The sequence below is a fragment of the Protopterus annectens genome, chromosome 2.part2 (assembly GCF_019279795.1).
Source record: "Protopterus annectens isolate FY-2018-M chromosome 2.part2, PAN1.0, whole genome shotgun sequence".
NCBI lineage: Eukaryota > Metazoa > Chordata > Ceratodontiformes > Protopteridae > Protopterus > Protopterus annectens.
The window spans coordinates 853,065,417-853,081,015 of NC_056730.1; the positions used below are offsets into that span (position 1 = coordinate 853,065,417).

At 41.8% G+C, this 15,599-nt stretch overlaps 1 protein-coding gene across 2 annotated transcripts in view; it reads right to left on the reverse strand.

Moving 5' to 3' along the window:
- DAPK1 (death associated protein kinase 1) overlaps positions 1-14,880 on the reverse strand; it is a 1,440,273-nt gene extending 1,425,393 nt beyond the window's left edge. The window contains exon 1 of one of the 2 annotated variants that reach the window (XM_044064186.1): positions 14,748-14,880. The gene's annotated coding sequence lies outside the window, so the exon portion shown is untranslated. The remainder of the gene's footprint in view (positions 1-14,747) is intronic. The other variant, XM_044064185.1, reaches the window with a different exon arrangement.
- Between the last annotated feature and the right edge of the window lie 719 nt (positions 14,881-15,599).

Genomic DNA, 15,599 nt, shown 5'->3' on the forward strand with positions numbered 1-15,599 from the left:
ATCTATCAGCTCAGGAGGGGGTAGGAGGAGGGACGTAAGAATGAAGGCGAGATGAACAACTCACATGGAACGTTATGGTAAGTACATAACGTCTTTATGTGAAGTTGTTCAATCTCGCCGTTCATTCTTTTCTGATAGGTAGCGTCCTAAGCACCATCAATCTCGGGTGGCTCACAGGAGTATATTTCTCAGGACCGTGGATCCAAAGGAGGCCCTGTCCCTGGAGGCCTTGTCAACTTTGTAATGCGTGATAAAGGTATGAGGTCTTGACCAAGTAGTTGCTGCACAAATGTTATCAATGGGAAGTCCGGCAGAAAAGGCAGATGATGTAGAAACTGCTCTGGTTGGGTGAGCTTTAATCTTGTGTTGCAAAGGCATATTGACAGCTGAATAGGCAAAGTTGATACAATCATATAACTATTTAGACAGAGTTGTTTTAGCCACCTTCCTGCAGCCTGAAAATGAAACAAAAATCTGGTCTGATTTTCTGAAATCGTTTGTTCTATCCAAATAAAATCTGAGCTGATGGTGAGCATCAAGTTTGTGCAGCATATACTCTAAATTGTTAGAATGGTTGGGGAAGAAGACTGGCAAATCAATAACTTGGTTAAGATTGGTTTCAGTGCAAACTTTGGGCAAGAATGAGGGATTTGTTCTAAGTGAGACTCTGTCAGCATGGAATATCAAATAGGGAGGCTTGAAGGATAAAGCCTGAAGCTCTGACACTCTTGGGCAGAAGTAACAGCTGCCAGAAAAATGGTCTTCCAAGACAAAAATATAAGATCACAAGATGGATCTGGTTCAAAAGGGGGAAGAACTATGCGGGAAAGCATAAAATTTAGATTCCATGGAGAACAGAGAGATTTCACAGGTGGTCTAATATGAAAAGTCCCTTTGAGAAAGGCTTTGGATAACTTGTGAGACATGATATTCAATCCTTCAAATCCAAGATGAAAATTAAAAATAGAAGCCAATTGAACCCGAACTGTTGCTGCTGCAGCTCCTTTGTTAAAAATCATAGTCAAGAACTCTAAGATGGATGCCATAGGGGCTTGGTAAGGACCAATATTATTTTTAGAGGCCCATATATAAATTCTTTTTCCATTTGCTAAGATATAGCTTCCTAGTAGAAGATTTATGAGAAGACAAAAGGATCTGTTTTGTCTCACTGGAAAGGTTATGGAACCTGGCTATGATGGGAACTGGGGTAACCAAGCTGTGAGCTTCAGGGACTGCAGAGAAGGATGAAGATCCCCCGACGGGTAAGCCAGAAGGTCTGGAACTGGGGGTCCAGAATCCAAGGATCCTCCAAAAGATGAAGTCGAAGGAAGGGGAACTAAATCTGATGAGGCCAATGAGAGGCTATTAGAATGATGGTCCTTCCCAGGGTTTTTGCTTTCTGTACAACCTTGGGTATCAACGGGATTGGTGGAAATGCACAGAGTAGACCTGGCGGCCAATCGTGTATGAGTGTGTCCCTTGGGGCTTCTCCTGGAGGGGGAATCGGGGCAAAGTAGCTTCTGCATTTTGTATTAATGTGACTGGCAAAAAAGTTGCAGCAAGGTTGGCCCCACCTGTGGAATATCCTGTCCGCTATTTCTTTCTTGAGGGACCACTCGTAGGGCAACAAGATTGCCCTGCTCAGTTTGTCTGCTATCACGTTAGATCTCCCTGGGATGTGCATTGCCAACAGAAAGCAGTGGGTGGAAACAGCCACTGCCAAACTCTGACAGCCTCGCGACAAAGAGGGTAAGACCTGGTTCCTCCTTGTATGTTCAAATACCAGACCACTGACATGTCTGTCTGAATTGTAGTCATACCCAGAAGAGGAGAGTCCTGAAAGTACTACAATGCCAAAAGTACTGCTCTCATCTCCAGGACATTGATATGCAAATGTGTCTCTTGATCGGTCAATGTGCCTTGCGCAGTCTTTCCCTGAAAATGCCCCCCACCCCACCCTATCAGGGAAGCATCCATGGTCACTGTGGCTGCTGGAGGGGGTAGCACAAATGTGCGTCCTATTGTGACAAAGTGAGGTCAACCACCACTGAAGGTCCTTCTTGCAAGAATTTGTGATCATTACAGTGTGAGTCATGGGGAGCGCTTGGTAAGACCATTGAGTGAACAACAGCCACTGTAGAATCCGCATGTGCATACGAGCTAGTAATATGGCTAGAATTACTGCTGCCATCATGCCTAATAATTTCAGAACTTCTGATGCTGGTGCTCTGTCTTTTGATATCAGAATGCTAACTTGTTGAAGAAGAAGAAAGACTTTCTATCGGAAGCTTTAGTGTGGTGGTGGTGGTATCCAGTTCTGCCCCAATAAAAACGATATGCTGTGATGGTGATAAGTCAGATTTTTCTGAGTTGATTGTAATGTTTAGATGACTGCAGAGTGACAGAGCAGACTCCCAGGCCTGGATGAGTTGATGCCTGGCGGTGGCAGTAAGGAGCCAATTGTCTAGGTACAGAAACACCTGGAATCCTAGACGTCTCAGGTGAGCCGTGACCACTGCCATGCATCTGGTGAACACTCTGGGGGCTGTAGTGAGACCAAAGGGCAGGGCTCAAAACTGGTAACGATTGGCTCCCAGCCGGAAGCGCAGGTGATCCTTAGATGGTCTGGCCATTTTTATGTGGTAGTACGCATCCTTGAGATCTATTGATCACATCCAATTGTCTTTTCCTAAGAAGGGAAGAACAGACTGAAGCATGACCATCCAAAACTTCTCTTTCTTTATGTATTGGTTCAGTCTGCTGAGGTCCAGTATGGGTCTCCAGTCCTCAGTCTTCTTTGGAACCAAAAAGAATCTTGAGTAAGTTCCGGATCCTGTCTGGTCTGCTAGGACTGGATGGATGACTCTTTTTCTTAGCAATGTTTGGACCTCTATTTTTGCCTGTTCCCTGCAACTTGGTGGAACATCCGGGATTTTTGTTAAGATTGGAGGGGGTGTGACGAATGGAATGAAGTATCCTCTGGAACCCAGCTGTCTTTTGTTATTTTGAGCCAGGCGTCTGGATACAAAGATAAGCAACTCCAGACTGCCTCCAGAGCAGGACAGTCAGGCCTCCTTTCAGGAGCGCTGGTAGAGCTTCCCAGAGAAGTGATCTCTGTCATCCTGGTGTTGCAGACCTCCTCTGCCACAAGGGCAGCATCTTCCATTATTGCCCCCTCCTCTGCCCCTGGAGGGGGGTTCACCACATGTGTCCTGAAAGGCTCCTTGGGCTTTTTAGAACCACATTTTTCCTCCCCTTTGACCTTTAGGGTAAGGGTGGAAAAATGGGCCCCGACAGAAGACAGAGTCTTTCCGTTCTGTTCACACCTGATTAAGGTTTCCTTCACTTTAGGCCTGAAAAGGGACGTACCATCAAAGGGAGTGTTCACGGAGAAAGACTTGATGGGCTCCGCGAAGGAACACAAGCGCATCCAGGAATGTCTCCTAAGAGCAACTCCAGTACCTGCTGCCCTAGTCATTCCATCAGCTGCATAAGAGATGAGCTGCATGGATGAGTTGACAAAAGAAATGAGGGAAGCAAGCTGGGCGGCAACTTTGTCAGAAACTCCTGCAGCTACTGTACCCTGAAGAGCATCTCCTAACTCCTTAAGGAGATCTCTTTGCAACCTAGTAAAATGGGTTAAATAGTTTAGCGAAAGGAGAGCAAAGGTTGCTGAACTAAATATGCACTTCCCATATCTATCCATAATCCTGCAGTCCCTGTTAGGAGAATGGATAGACAAGGAAGTCTCAGACATTTCCTTTTTGGTGGCTGCCACCACCACCATGGCATCAACTGGAACACCTTTTGTTAAGAATGTTTTGTCAAGGGGGGCAGAAATGAATTTATTGGGCCTCCTAGAGACAGGCTCCATAGTATCTGGAGACTCCCACACCCTTCGTGAGACCAGCTGCATCAGCTCATCAAAGGGCAGAGACACCCAAGAGGTGGAGGGCTGAGACTCGAAAGCCTTCAGGAGAACTGACTCATCCTCAGTAGGGCTTTTGGACTGCCAGTTACCCTTCTGCCTAAGGATCTCAAGTATCTTAGCAAAGGAGATATCCTCAGAGGGGGACAGTGGGGACCCTTCTGACTCATCTAAGTCAGTATCCGATGTTAGAGACTCCTCTGGGGAGTCTAGGTGTTTCCTCTTACATAATCTCTTCCTGGGAACCTCATCAGTGGGAGCTTCTGGTGAGGTTTCGGAAGAGCAGGGGCCACCCAATGGGGCTTCCTAAGGCTCTGGGTCTCTACATTTGGTCAGGACGTGCGAGACAGAAGCAGACACAGGCACTTTAGGGGAGGAGGAAGGCAGACCTGAAATCGAGAATGTCCTAGGAGACATGACTCTCCTTATGGTATCGAAAGTACTTCTGCTCCAATGCGAGGGAGCTGATGGATCTGAAGAAACCGTCGACACCCCCGGCACTGGGACAGTGGGCTCTGAGCCTGAGATAGGAGCCGAGCTCATCTGAGTCGAGGCCCCGAGAGGCAAAGTCAGAACCAAAAAGTCAGTCCGACTGTCCTCCCCAGACCCGACCAGAGAGTGTTGGCTCCTAGAGTCCTCGATCGGCACGGAGGACGTCTGAGTACACTGAACCGAAGACACTGGAGCAGGCGTCCACTCTGAGGGTTCCATTAACATCAGGTCTGCCTCCTCCGGCGCTGAAGGACCAGCATGGTTCAGAGGAGGAATACTTAGAGTCGGTGCAATGGTCTTCGGCTCCAAAGCCATATGGGTCGTAGACGATAACATTTTTGCTAATGCTGGTGCCAATAACAGCTTCTGTACCACACAATCCACATCCAGATCAGACAGGCTGATAGATAATTGAGAGGAGCATACCGAAGGTGGTACCGACTGAAGAACTGGACTCTTCGGCACTTCGGACATTGGTTCCAGAACTGGGGACCAGCTCCAAAAGGTAAAGACTGTCAGCTCCGATGGCAGTGGAGCCGAAGCCGAAGACTATTTTGATTTCTTGAAGTCCGAAGTCTTGGAAGACTTTGAGAACTTGCTGGATCCATCCTGGTCACGCAAAGCTTCCTAAAATGAAGGCTTCAGCAACCCTCTATCTAGAGGGTTCCTCTTCCTTTCCTGCAGACCCTTGAGGAGAAGGAATGACAAATGGAACAGCTGTCTTGCAAATGCAGAGCCCCAAGACAGTAAACACAGTTAATGTGGCTGTCTGTAACAGACATCTTTTGGCCACACTTTGAGCACTTTTTGAAACCAGATTTAGGGTGCTTACCTAGGTCAGCCATAATAATGTCAGGAAAAAATTACTGTTAACACAAAAAACTACAACAGTAATTATTCACAGAATAGTAAATCTCCACACAAGCCTTAAATAAAAGTAGGCTAAATCACACACACACAATATAACAAGTATAAATGTGATATCACACAAGAAGGATATGCAAAAGGAGATAGCTGCTAAGAAACAACCTTATCTAAACAAACTAAGGTTTACTGTAAACTTCAACAGTAATAAAGAACTAAGCCTTATCTAATAATGCAGAAGGCTAGACAGACCACAAAGCAAATGACTATCTAAGCTATAACTATCTAAGAAAATGTGACAAAGGTCACTGAGTAACACACTGCAAGCTGAAAAATAAACAATAACCTTATCAAAATTATCTAAGGTTTACTGTACTAAGCCTTCTCTAAAAAAAGCAGAAAGTTAGACAGACCATACCAAGTAGAGAAACTACTACTAAACTAGGCCTAAAAGACGCCAACTAGAAATTTATTAAGAACACTAAATGGGAAGGAAAAACACACTGAAAAGCTATAAAAGCTTTATCAACAATCGTAAAAAAACACAAGAGGCCAGGTACCCAAAACGTCAAAAAAACAATGTAGCACACAAATGTACCAAGTACAGGTAGTCAAACCCAAAGCACGAAACACAATCCGAAGTGGAAGTACCAGCAGTTTATTTGGTACATAAACGCAAATATTCACAAGGTATTTTTGTCCACAAGACTTCAGATGTAACAAAGAAAGAAAAAACTAGATGTAGCATCCTTTACATCCCCCACAAGTCACTTTAATTACTTAATAATATAATAAATTGACAATTAGAAACACCCAGATTTATGCAAATACTCCACTTTCTGTAACCCTTGCAGGTCTCTTTGCAAGCATGTCAATGGAAATTCAAATAAACAAATAAGCAGATTCACAACAAACAAATGTTTAAAAACATGTTAAAAAACATGTAACCTTATGTGTGCAACATTAGGTAGAATTAAATGAGTAGAATTTTAAAAGTAGATTAAAAAAGTAGTATGAAAGAAGCCTGAAAAAATGTAAAACACATAAGTATTGTGGTAACCAACTTAAAATCTCAATGTTAAATAAAAGATGAATGAGCCCTATCTCAACATAATATATATATATATATATATATATATATATATATATATATACTTATAAGTATGCATAAAATGTTTAAGTACAAAGGTATTTGTGAGTATATGTAAAGAAAGTGTATTCAAGGGACCTGAAAAATGTATTTAGCAAAAATGTAGAAAAATATGTTGTTGTGTCTTTTGGCTTTTCCCGGTTACGGGTCACCACAGCGGAACTCCGGTCCGCTAATGATTGGCAGTAGATTTTTACGTGCCGAGTTGCCAGCCCTGACGCACAACCTTCAACGAAGATACGCCCATTCATGCATGTCTCCACACAGAAGACGCTTTAGCTGAGAATCGAACAGTACGTCTTACTGTGAGGTGACAACGCTAACGCAGTACCACCAAAAATATGTATAAAGTGTATAATGCATCATATAAACAGAGAAGTGTTCCCAAAATAAAATGGGACTCCTTATAATTTAGCTGCCCTCAATTTCAAGATGGGGGCAATAGAGATGTGTTCATTCAAATCAGGAGGCCTGTTTGCTTCCAGTAGTAACTGCCAAAACACTTCTCTAACCTCTATTCTGGTCTCCCAGGGCCCCCCCCCCTAACATCTTGATGTACCAACAATATTACAAAAAAGCCCCATTTGGCCTTTGAACATGCAAGTGTATGTTTATAGATGGCATTATTGCCATCATGTGTTCTGATGGCATTCAGATGTTCGTAAAATCTTCCTTTCAATTTATGGGTAATTTTTCCAATGTAGAATGCACCACATTCTTTACATAGGGCTAAATAAATCAAACCTTCACTATTACAATTGGAAAAACTACTACTTTTGACCAGATAGTCCCTCTCCATTATGTACACTGAATCCTGCTTCAGGATGTAAGAGCATTGGGCACAACGTCCACACTTGTATGTTCCTGGTTTTCTTCCATACAACAACCTATGGTATTTCTCCAATAACTCCTTAAGTTTTTTTTCCTTTTTTGTAGGTAAATTTTAAAGGGTTCTTAAATAATACCTCCAGTTCAGAGTAACAACTAAACCTGTCCCAGTGTTGTGCAATTATGTTTCCTTGGTGTGTTCTGATTGTAAAACATAACATAATTACCCCCAAAGGTTCCTTTCTTATCTAAATCTGAACGGCTTAGATTTTCATTGTTAGCATTATCCTTGTTGGCTAGCAAACTAACCTGCCCCATATGCCCTTCCAACTTGTCATGTTCCAAAGTGTCACTTCCCAAAATAGGGGCGAATTTAGAATTTCTACCAGCTCTCACCTCAGCCATAACATCCTCTATTAAATTCCTAGGATATTTCCTAGCTAGGAACATGTCCATCACTTTCTGACTTTCATGTTCATAGTCCACATCCCTAGAAGTCATCCTGCAACTACGAACAAATTGCCCCTTAACAATACTTCTTTTTTGTGTATAGGGATGTGAACTAGTAAAATACAAATAGGAGTTGGAAAAAGTCTCCTTCCCTATAAACATTGGAGGTGCATTCCTGTGTAATGAAATCCTTTCTGATGGTAACATCTAAAAAATTAATCTCTTGATTTGAAATATGATGGGTAAATCTTAAAAAATCTGTTGTCTGATTCAAATATTGAACAAATTCCTTCAATTTTGTTTCACTACCCTTCCAAAAAATACAAATATCGTCAAGGTAGCGCTTATAATAAATCCAGTTTTGTGCATATTCTAATTGAAAAACAATTTTTGTTCCCAAATCATAAGGACAATGTTGACATAGGTGGGGGCACAACATGCCCCCATAGCTACACCTTGTACCTGTTTGAAGAATTCACCTTCAAAAAATAAAAAAAATTATGTTCCAGAACCAGATCCATTAGTTCCGTGTACAACAGGAAGGCGTTCTGGTCTAAATTCCCATCTTGGTTAATAGCTTCCTGAAACCATTCTGTACTTATGCTGAGCAGAATGACATTAAATAAATCCGCACAAATAAGCATATCTGAACACATTTTCTTATCAATGCTCTTTAAGAAGTCCCAAGAATCCTTAAGTATCCCGTTGGCATTGACCCAAATATTTTTTAACTTAAGGTCCAAATACTTTGCCAAGGGGTATGTTTTTGATCCTTTGGCAGCAACAATGGGTCTCATGGGAGGATCCTCAACATTTTTGTGAACCTTAGGGATCCCAAATATAGCAGGTATTCTGGGCTTCTCCATACTAAGGTATTTGTGGGGTTTCATGGTCAATTATTTGGTCATCTAACATGTCTTTTAATACAAAATCAAATTTCCGATAGGCCAAGCTTATTTCATTCCTAGATACTCTGGTATATCTTGATGTGTCATTTAACATATTTAACATTTTGCTGGAATATACAATACTGTCCATAAGAACCACCCCTCCCCCCTTGTCTGGTTGCAGTATCCTAACATATCTATTTTCCTGTAAGGATTTAATAATATCAAATTCTTCCTTACTTAAATTACATTTTCCATTCCAGCCCATTATGGTGTTACATTTAATCTCCCTTTCTACCTGTAACTCAAAATTCTTTAGTTAGGGGGTGCATGGGTGGATTAAATGTGCTGGGTCTCCTAACATCTGAATCAGTGTTATCATTTTGCTGTCCCTGAAATAAAACTTCTAAATTTTTCTTTCTTAAAAATGTCTTCAGGTCTATAAATATATCTACTATACTTCCCCTGTTTGAGGGAGTGAATTTGAGACCTTTGGAAAATAAAGAAAAATGTTCCTTAGTGACGTCTTCTCCACTATAGTTGTAAATGTTAAAATCTTGAAGCCTATGACGTGGTCCTTCCACTACAATATTCTCCATAACTTCAATTTGTTCCTGTCCCCCTTCACTGCTTACTTCCATTATTGTCTCCTGCTGCTTGGGGGACCCCTCTGAAAATATTTTACTGGGGATTTTTGCCTCGACCTGTCCGACCTCCTAAGTTCAGGGAAGTCCCCATTGTCAATGTCCTGTTGTTCCATTCGCTCATTTATCCTGAAGTCAATTTGTCTATATGATGTACCCCATGCATTATGTATGTAGTGCCTCTGAGTACCTGTGCCCCTATTATATCCGTAATCACCCATGTTGTTTTTACGATCAGATATTTCCCTTCTAGGGAAAGGGTAAGCTCGTTTCTGATGATATTCCCTCAAGTCCCTATCTATTTTTCCACATTTTCTTTTAAAAATAACTTTACATTTGTCCTTCACATATTGTTTAATCAAATGGTATTTTCTATTCTCACTCTCAATAGAAAACATTAAATCATTGGTCACCACATTATTAACATAATCAATCTCCTCATACAATTGTTGCATTTGTCTCTCATTCTCTTTAATTAATGCTCTCATAAGATCATGCCCACTTCGATAAAAAATCTGTAATATTTCGTCGTGAAAGGCAGATCCTTCCACCACATTGTTGGGAAACCTGTATATTTGTAACCCTTTTGGTACAATGCCCCTCGCAATACAGTCTTTTAAATAACTATTATCAATCCCCAATGCTTTGTGTTTATAAATTAAATCAGTTAATTTTTTTAATATTGTTGCCATACGACATATCAAAGTCTGTCCCCCCAAATCCATCATCCTGATGAAAATTGTTAACAGTACCTTTGTGATTTGAAAAGGAATATTTTGCAGCAAGCCAGGAAGCCAGTGCTTCCGAATCAGTCCATTCATCCATTCCATTTGCTCCATAGTCATTGTTGTTGCTCATTCCATCTCTCCGTGTACCACATACACAGCCGCCAGCCAGCCATAACTCCTGTCCTGCCAAGCCGTTAGAACTTGTTGGAAATGCTCTGCAGTTTACCATTAGGGGGTGTTGTCACTTCCTCCCTATGCTGGTTAGTCTGTCCCCAGATAAAGGTCGGCTTCCTGGTTACAGGCTGGTGTTGGTACATTACCCGAAGCACCTTCCACATATGGCAAGTTGTGTTCTGTCATGGCATTGCACGCAGCCCCCAGTGAGCTGCCAGACATCAATAAAATAAGTTGCGTTAATTGCCCTTCCACTCTACACAAACGCTTGTTCAGTTCTACACCTTGTGGTGCTTCCCCACCTGGAAAGCTGTCTTCTACCTCTACAATCTCCATAGCACAAATAACCGTAAAAAACACAAGAGGCCAGGTACCCAAAACGACAAAAAAACCAATGCAGCACACAAAGGTACCAAGTAGAGGTAGTCAAACCCAAAGCATGAAACACAATCCGAAGTGGAAGCACCAGCAGTTTATTTGGTACATAAACGCAAATATTCACAAGGATCTTGAAGAGAGTCAATGAGGGACTCTGCCTAACCTGGACTGGGATTTTATTCCAGAGTGAAGGGAGCCTCTGGGTTATGCATCTGTCCCTCCAGCATGTCCTATTTATTTCAGTGCTGAGGTGGCTCGATGGGATTTTGGATTTTCTGAGGTGCAGCATGTCCATTAATTCCGGGTTGGACATTGCTTTATACGTCAGGCACAGATCACCTCTGAGCAGGCGGTATGCCACTGAGTAGAGCTGGAGTTTTTTTAACCGGGCAGCATATGTCATCTGTTTGAGCCCTTTGATCCTCTTGGTGAGGTACGTTTGGGGTCTTTCCAGTTGCTGCAGGTGTCTGGTAAGGTACATCCCAAAAGGGGCATTGTACTCAATTATGGGCCTGATGAGGGATGAGTAAAGAGGCATGATGACCTCCCCTGATCTAGATGTGAATCCCTTCATGATTAGGTGGGCTATATAAAATGTCTTTCTAACCACTTTGGCCACGTGGTTGTCAAATGAGAGAATGCTATCAGCTTGGGTCCCCAGGTCCCTAATTACTTCTTCTGTACTTAATGGATTACCACCTATGTGGTAATTTGTGGGCACTTTGTTTTTGCCAAAGGGGATGACTATACACTTTTTGGCGTTTAGCTTGAGGCCATGGCTCTGGCACCAGTTGTCTGTTTCTATGAGGCCCTTTTGGAGGATGCTTGTGTCGGATGGAGAGTCTATTATGGCGCCCAGTTTGCAGTCATCTGCGAACTTGGTCAGCCACAGTCCTTCCGTGTTGGCCTGTACCTCCGAGAAAGATATACCGAACAAGAGAGGTCCCAGGACTGAGCCTTGTGGGACGCCACTTGTAACAGCTTGGAGTCTGACATGGCTCCAGCAATTCTAACCATGTGGGTTCTGTCCTTGAGCCAGTCTGCAATCCATCTAGTGACATAGGGGTTTATATTTAAGCTGGTGAGCTTATCTATAATGCCTGAGTGGGGTATTGTATTGAAGGCTTTTGCGAGGTCCAGGTAGGCTGTGTGGACCACCTTCCCCTCATCAATGGCCTTGGTGACTGTTTCAAAGAAATTGACCAGGTTTAAGAGGCAGGCTCTGCCCTTAACAATGCCAAACTGGGTAGGATCCAGTGTCTGTAGGTCCCCAATATCTTTATTTATGAGGTCCATGATGATCCTTTCCATAGCTTTGCAGACCAAGCTAGTCAGGCTTATGGGGCAATAGTTTCCAGGATCCGTTGAGGCACCACCTTTGTGGAGAGGGACCACTGTTGCTGTACGCCACTCTTTGGGTACATATCCTGTAGTAAGGCTGAGATTGAACAGTAGTTTTATGTTTGGGTTTAGCTCTTCTTGGAGTTCATGTAGGATGCAGCCCGGGACACCGTCTGGTCCCATTGATGCTGTGTTTTTTGCTTTGGAGAGGGCGGCTCTTACCTGAGCATCTGAGATGTCAGGGGGGCAGCACTCTGCTGGGATAGATATTTGCCCTTTTGGGGGGGAGTTTGCACTGAACCTGTCAGCTAGGATGTTGGCAATAAAAGAAGGTATGCTGTATAGCCCCAGAAGCATAGAGTCTACATTAAACCTGCCTCCCAGGTGTAGCTCTCTCCAGTTGTAAAAACCAGCAAGCTTACATAGAAGTGAGACATTCACCACCCCACAGATTTAAGGGTTTTTGTTAGAATTTCTAAATAAGGAACAAGATGTATTGTGGTGTGTTACACAAGTAGATGGGCATAGGGTCTGAAAATACTTCATACTTATTTATTCCTTGCATACCTATTTTGCAGAAACTATTTTTAAAAGCACTAGGAGATGAGAAAGACAACAAAAGCCAGAAGTGCAGGATCAGTTAAGACTTCTGCACTACCAAGTCGTAATGTTATGCAGCAGCCTAGCAGCCAGTGGAAATGATATCCTACACTAATCTTTGCTCAGTCCTCTTTGTAATAAGAACAGGGGAAAGGTCAGAAAACAGTACACAGATTCAACAAGGTGAAGAAAAATGCACTGGTCTCCACTATTCAAGTTATGGAGGAGTGCTAGTTTTCTAGAAAAATAGCAGATTACAGTTTAATTATGGGCATGGACTGAAGCTATTCTATACAATTACATGAAGTGAGAGTGTACATGATCTCAGCAGCAGAAAATAACTAATAGGTAAAACACAGTTCCAACACTACATTCCAACACCAAGGCAGAACAGCAGCAAATGTGCAAGAAAAGCAGCCATACAATAAAATAGATTCAAGTTGCACAGGGATTATTTACATTATTATATACAATAAGAAACCTCGATAAGGTGAGGTACTGAATAAAGTACTTAATGGCGCTATGTTTCTTTTTATATCCAATTAAAGTTGTAACAGACAACCTTAACACACAGAAATTCATTCACCTGCAACTTCCTTTTGATAAAGCACTTCACTGAAAAAAATATTCTTGATACCTATGTAATATTTGCATTGTTTTAAAAGATTTCTGCTAAAAAAAGTGTGGCCTGCCATCAGCTTGATAATTACATCATACCTTCCTGTAGGAGGACTCTGCAAAATCAGCTTACTACCAGTTTCAAACCCATCCCCAGATAACCATGTCCCCATGATTTTCCCTATTAATTAAGCATTGTGTAGCTATCCCCCCCTTTTCTTTTCCAATTCACCTCCCCTACTTCAATCATTACCACTCCAATGCAGGGCCCCTGTTACGTTCTATGAACCCCTTACTGTCTGTATCTTAACACTGTGAGTATCCCTACACTCTGACTTTACAACCAGAAGCACAGGCTTTAACACCTGCATTTTACAGCAGTTTAGGTCTCCCACAAATTCCCAATTCAGAGCTGCTCAGTTTCTGTAAGTTGCTGCCTGGTCTTGCAAGGCAATAAAGAAAACATGCACACACTTCTCACTTGTTAAAGGCCAAAGTTTCCCTCACAGATTTAAAGCTCACTATTGAGAAATCACTTGTAGAAGTATTTTCTCCTCCTCCCTGCTTCATAATTTTTCTCCTGGGGTCATCCAAGTGAATACTATGCGACTCTTCCACCTTACCATCTGCGTGCATTGCTTAACTACCATTTAAACAGACTCTCAGGCTCAAACACACTGCCTATGCAGATAACATTGGTTGCAAAGTGCACCAATGCCTAACTCCTTCCTGACGTGGACTGGCTGGTGCTTAACCGACTCAGGTACACACAGCACAGAGGGTGTGTTAAGGTCACTGGTTGAGAGACTCATTACAGCTGCTATCTGCTCCATGTATACTGTACTCTTTACTGCTCCCTCACCAACTAAGAAGAAAGATGAAACAACATACATACTTACCAGTACCCATTACCAGTCTCCATCACCCACTCAGGGTTATTACCTTTAAATTATGTGTCAAGTTCTTTGACTCAGTTTTGTCTGGGTATACACCCCCCCAACAAGGAAGCATGTCATCTCACTGAAGGTAGTTTTGACGAACCCAAAGAAATCAAAGGCAGTTTGCCAAAACCACTTGCATCGACAGTGGAGATTGTCTTTTTCTCCATTGTTGTGCCTCAGAGCTAGTATATAAAATTCCAGGGAATGGGTGCAGGCGGGCTTATCCCCTACAAAAATAATACTTTATTGTTTGCTGAAGGTGGTTTAGGGGAACTGCTTTCGATTTTTTTTTTTTTTGCATTCATCAAAACTGTCTTCAACGAATCAACATAAATCCACTGAACACCTACTGCTAAGAAAAAAAATGTAAGAATTTGTTTACTTATTCATATATTTGGCTACAATTTTACTGTTTCAATAACATACTTTACCTCACACAAATACATTGAATCCAAATCTCTTATGCTGTAATCCCATCTATCACCATATGCCTTGTGAAAGACCACCACAAAATTCCTTTACAAGTGCAGTTTATTAGAAGATGAAGCATTCCAAAAATGAAATGAGAAAAATACTTTATTTCTGAATTTAGGATGCATAATCAGCCGCTGGAAAACAAATAGCAAGCTGTGAGATGAAAAGCAGTACTGTCACTAGTGCTAGACATACACAATGCAATACGAGGAGCACTGATGTTTCATCAACACCTCACTTCTCACCATACCTTCAGATCAAAGTGGGCAATTTGCTTGGAGTGGAGGTAATGGACACCATTCAGAATTTGTTTAAGAAACTCAGTGGCCTCCTCTTCTGACAGAGACTCCTTTTCAGCCAGAAAATCAAAGAGCTCACCACCTGCAACACTTAATCAAAGAGAAGAAAATACAGTCAGTCATTAGCTAGTTTCCTAAGCAAGCATCTTAAGTTACTATGGAATCTTGTGAAGCTTTGCAGAATGACAGCTGGCCCAGTTCTCACACATTTACACAGAGCACATACAGATAACAAACATCTGCTGTTAATAAGCCAAGTCCTCAACCTGCATCAGACCAGACACTCGGTAATGCACATATAACTGGTTACAATCAAAATTAATACCATTACATGCAAGAGAACTCTTCAGACAGGAACCTGTTGAGGACTATTAGGTTTTAAGAAAACCTAACCTGACTGAACTGGCAAGAGACGGTTTCATATTTCTGTATTTTTATTCCCAGTACAAACATCTACATAGATGTCATGTTTAACTTACTCTTTCGCCCATGCAGTGATAGAAAGTGTTAGTGAACACTTACCATATCACTACTCATATTTATTTTAAGTGAAATAAGTTACCTAGTAGTTACTTATTAACTTCAGAACACAACAGGCTCAATTATATGTATTTTTAGCAAATCATTGGAGGAAGATATGACAAAGAACTATAAAACAGCTACACATGTTCCTGCTTTTGAAGGACAGCCCTAGTCTGGCCAGTTCTGTAAAGTTTTGAACCTTATCTTTGCACCATTTAATGTGATATATAAACTAAAACAGCACCTTTGCTATTTAGGGAACATTTTCCATTATTTTTTCT